The following is a 5,000-nucleotide window of genomic DNA, read 5'->3' on the forward strand; positions in this document are numbered from 1 at the left end:
TGTAATGCAGTGTGTTGTGTGTGTGCAGTGCTGAATCAGGTGTGTGTAATGCAGTGTGTTGTGTGTGTGCAGTGGTGAATCAGGTGTGTGTAATGCAGTGTGTTGTGTGTGCAGTGCTGAATCAGGTGTGTGTGTAGTGCAGTGTGTTGTGTGTGGACAGTGGTGAATCAGGTGTGTGTAATGCAGTGTGTTGTGTGTGTGCAGTGGTGAATCAGGTGTGTGTAATGCAGTGTGTTGTGTGTGTGCAGTGGTGAATCAGGTGTGTGTAGTGCAGTGTGTTGTGTGTGTGCAGTGGTGAATCAGGTGTGTGTAGTGTTGTGTGTGTGCAGTGGTGAATCAGGTGTGTGTAGTGCAGTGTGTTGTGTGTGCAGTGCCGAATCAGGTGTGTGTGTAATGCAGTGTGTTGTGTGTGGACAGTGGTGAATCAGGTGTGTGTAATGCAGTGTGTTGTGTGTGTGCAGTGGTGAATCAGGTGTGTGTAATGCAGTGTGTTGTGTGTGGACAGTGGTGAATCAGGTGTGTGTAATGCAGTGTGTTGTGTGTGTGCAGTGGTGAATCAGGTGTGTGTAATGCAGTGTGTTGTGTGTGGACAGTGGTGAATCAGGTGTGTGTAATGCAGTGTGTTGTGTGTGTGCAGTGGTGAATCAGGTGTGTGTAATGCAGTGTGTTGTGTGTGTGCAGTGGTGAATCAGGTGTGTGTAATGCAGTGTGTTGTGTGTGTGCAGTGGTGAATCAGGTGTGTGTAATGCAGTGTGTTGTGTGTGTGCAGTGGTGAATCAGGTGTGTGTAATGCAGTGTGTTGTGTGTGGACAGTGGTGAATCAGGTGTGTGTAATGTAGTGTGTTGTGTGTGTGCAGTGCTGAATCAGGTGTGTGTAATGCAATGTGTTGTGTGGACAGTGGTGAATCAGGTGTGTGTAGTGCAGTGTGTTGTGTGTGCAGTGCTGAATCAGGTGTGTGTGTAGTGCAGTGTGTTGTGTGTGGACAGTGGTGAATCAGGTGTGTGTAATGCAGTGTGTTGTGTGTGTGCAGTGCTGAATCAGGTGTGTGTAGTGCAGTGTGTTGTGTGTGCAGTGCTGAATCAGGTGTGTGTAATGCAGTGTGTTGTATGTGTGCAGTGGTGAATCAGGTGTGTGTAATGCAGTGTGTTGTGTGTGGACAGTGGTGAATCAGGTGTGTGTAATGCAGTGTGTTGTGTGTGTGCAGTGGTGAATCAGGTGTGTGTAATGCAGTGTGTTGTGTGTGGACAGTGGTGAATCAGGTGTGTGTAATGCAGTGTGTTGTATGTGTGCAGTGGTGAATCAGGTGTGTGTAGTGCAGTGTGTTGTGTGTGTGCAGTGGTGAATCAGGTGTGTGTGTAGTGCAGTGTGTTGTGTGTGGACAGTGGTGAATCAGGTGTGTGTAATGCAGTGTGTTGTATGTGTGCAGTGGTGAATCAGGTGTGTGTAGTGCAGTGTGTTGTGTGTGGACAGTGGTGAATCAGGTGTGTGTAATGCAGTGTGTTGTGTGTGTGCAGTGCTGAATCAGGTGTGTGTAGTGCAGTGTGTTGTGTGTGCAGTGGTGAATCAGGTGTGTGTAATGCAGTGTGTTGTGTGTGTGCAGTGGTGAATCAGGTGTGTGTAATGCAGTGTGTTGTGTGTGGACAGTGGTGAATCAGGTGTGTGTAATGCAGTGTGTTGTGTGTGTGCAGTGCTGAATCAGGTGTGTGTAGTGCAGTGTGTTGTGTGTGCAGTGGTGAATCAGGTGTGTGTAATGCAGTGTGTTGTATGTGTGCAGTGGTGAATCAGGTGTGTGTAATGCAGTGTGTTGTGTGTGGACAGTGGTGAATCAGGTGTGTGTAATGCAGTGTGTTGTGTGTGTGCAGTGGTGAATCAGGTGTGTGTAATGCAGTGTGTTGTGTGTGTGCAGTGGTGAATCAGGTGTGTGTAATGCAGTGTGTTGTGTGTGGACAGTGGTGAATCAGGTGTGTGTAATGCAGTGTGTTGTGTGGACAGTGGTGAATCAGGTGTGTGTAGTGCAGTGTGTTGTGTGTGCAGTGCTGAATCAGGTGTGTGTGTAGTGCAGTGTGTTGTGTGTGGACAGTGGTGAATCAGGTGTGTGTAATGCAGTGTGTTGTGTGTGTGCAGTGCTGAATCAGGTGTGTGTAATGCAATGTGTTGTGTGTGCAGTGGTGAATCAGGTGTGTGTAATGCAGTGTGTTGTATGTGTGCAGTGGTGAATCAGGTGTGTGTAATGCAGTGTGTTGTGTGTGGACAGTGGTGAATCAGGTGTGTGTAATGCAGTGTGTTGTGTGTGTGCAGTGGTGAATCAGGTGTGTGTAATGCAGTGTGTTGTGTGGACAGTGGTGAATCAGGTGTGTGTAGTGCAGTGTGTTGTGTGTGCAGTGCTGAATCAGGTGTGTGTGTAGTGCAGTGTGTTGTGTGTGGACAGTGGTGAATCAGGTGTGTGTAATGCAGTGTGTTGTGTGTGTGCAGTGCTGAATCAGGTGTGTGTAGTGCAGTGTGTTGTGTGTGCAGTGGTGAATCAGGTGTGTGTAATGCAGTGTGTTGTATGTGTGCAGTGGTGAATCAGGTGTGTGTAATGCAGTGTGTTGTGTGTGGACAGTGGTGAATCAGGTGTGTGTAATGCAGTGTGTTGTGTGTGTGCAGTGGTGAATCAGGTGTGTGTAATGCAGTGTGTTGTGTGTGCAGTGGTGAATCAGGTGTGTGTAATGCAGTGTGTTGTGTGTGGACAGTGGTGAATCAGGTGTGTGTAATGCAGTGTGTTGTATGTGTGCAGTGGTGAATCAGGTGTGTGTAGTGCAGTGTGTTGTGTGTGTGCAGTGGTGAATCAGGTGTGTGTGTAGTGCAGTGTGTTGTGTGTGGACAGTGGTGAATCAGGTGTGTGTAATGCAGTGTGTTGTGTGTGTGCAGTGCTGAATCAGGTGTGTGTAGTGCAGTGTGTTGTGTGTGCAGTGGTGAATCAGGTGTGTGTAATGCAGTGTGTTGTGTGTGTGCAGTGGTGAATCAGGTGTGTGTAATGCAGTGTGTTGTGTGTGTGCAGTGGTGAATCAGGTGTGTGTGTAGTGCAGTGTGTTGTGTGTGGACAGTGGTGAATCAGGTGTGTGTAATGCAGTGTGTTGTGTGTGTGCAGTGGTGAATCAGGTGTGTGTAATGCAGTGTGTTGTGTGTGTGCAGTGCTGAATCAGGTGTGTGTAATGCAGTGTGTTGTGTGTGGACAGTGGTGAATCAGGTGTGTGTAATGCAGTGTGTTGTGTGTGGACAGTGGTGAATCAGGTGTGTGTAATGCAGTGTGTTGTGTGTGTGCAGTGGTGAATCAGGTGTGTGTAATGCAGTGTGTTGTGTGTGTGCAGTGGTGAATCAGGTGTGTGTAATGCAGTGTGTTGTGTGTGTGCAGTGGTGAATCAGGTGTGTGTAATGCAGTGTGTTGTGTGTGGACAGTGGTGAATCAGGTGTGTGTAATGCAGTGTGTTGTGTGTGGACAGTGGTGAATCAGGTGTGTGTAATGCAGTGTGTTGTGTGTGTGCAGTGGTGAATCAGGTGTGTGTAATGCAGTGTGTTGTGTGTGTGCAGTGGTGAATCAGGTGTGTGTAATGCAGTGTGTTGTGTGTGCAGTGGTGAATCAGGTGTGTGTAATGCAGTGTGTTGTGTGTGGACAGTGGTGAATCAGGTGTGTGTAATGCAGTGTGTTGTGTGTGTGCAGTGGTGAATCAGGTGTGTGTGTAGTGCAGTGGTGAATCAGGTGTGTGTAGTGTTGTGTGTGTGCAGTGGTGAATCAGGTGTGTGTGTAGTGCAGTGTGTTGTGTGTGGACAGTGGTGAATCAGGTGTGTGTAATGCAGTGTGTTGTGTGTGGACAGTGGTGAATCAGGTGTGTGTAATGCAGTGTGTTGTGTGTGGACAGTGGTGAATCAGGTGTGTGTAATGCAGTGTGTTGTGTGTGTGCAGTGGTGAATCAGGTGTGTGTAATGCAGTGTGTTGTGTGTGCAGTGGTGAATCAGGTGTGTTGTGTGTGGACAGTGGTGAATCAGGTGTGTGTGTAGTGCAGTGGTGAATCAGGTGTGTGTAGTGTTGTGTGTGTGCAGTGGTGAATCAGGTGTGTGTGTAGTGCAGTGTGTTGTGTGTGTGCAGTGGTGAATCAGGTGTGTGTGTAGTGCAGTGGTGAATCAGGTGTGTGTAGTGTTGTGTGTGTGCAGTGGTGAATCAGGTGTGTGTGTAATGCAGTGTGTTGTGTGTGTGCAGTGGTGAATCAGGTGTGTGTGTAGTGCAGTGGTGAATCAGGTGTGTGTAGTGTTGTGTGTGTGCAGTGGTGAATCAGGTGTGTGTGTAGTGCAGTGTGTTGTGTGTGTGCAGTGCTGAATCAGGTGTGTGTAATGCAGTGTGTTGTGTGTGTGCAGTGGTGAATCAGGTGTGTGTAATGCAGTGTGTTGTGTGTGTGCAGTGGTGAATCAGGTGTGTGTGTAGTGCAGTGTGTTGTGTGTGTGCAGTGCTGAATCCGGTGTGTGTAATGCAGTGTGTTGTGTGTGTGCAGTGGTGAATCAGGTGTGTGTAATGCAGTGTGTTGTGTGTGGACAGTGGTGAATCAGGTGTGTGTAATGCAGTGTGTTGTGTGTGCAGTGCTGAATCAGGTGTGTGTAATGCAGTGTGTTGTGTGTGTGCAGTGGTGAATCAGGTGTGTGTAATGCAGTGTGTTGTGTGTGTGCAGTGGTGAATCAGGTGTGTGTAATGCAGTGTGTTGTATGTGTGCAGTGGTGAATCAGGTGTGTGTAATGCAGTGTGTTGTGTGTGTGCAGTGGTGAATCAGGTGTGTGTAATGCAGTGTGTTGTATGTGTGCAGTGGTGAATCAGGTGTGTGTAATGCAGTGTGTTGTGTGTGTGCAGTGGTGAATCAGGTGTGTGTAATGCAGTGTGTTGTGTGTGTGCAGTGGTGAATCAGGTGTGTGTAATGCAGTGTGTTGTATGTGTGCAGTGGTGAATCAGGTGTGTGTAATGCAGTGTGTTGTA

At 48.0% G+C, this 5,000-nt stretch overlaps 1 protein-coding gene across 4 annotated transcripts in view; it reads left to right on the forward strand.

The window, feature by feature from the left end:
- The window catches only part of pdpr (pyruvate dehydrogenase phosphatase regulatory subunit), a 58,342-nt gene that overhangs the window by 26,732 nt on the left and 26,610 nt on the right, over nucleotides 1–5,000 (forward strand). The gene's annotated exons all lie outside the window — the stretch shown is intronic.

Source organism: Abramis brama (genome assembly GCF_963993115.1).
Source record: "Abramis brama genome assembly, chromosome: 9".
In the NCBI taxonomy this organism is placed as follows: domain Eukaryota; kingdom Metazoa; phylum Chordata; class Actinopteri; order Cypriniformes; family Leuciscidae; genus Abramis; species Abramis brama.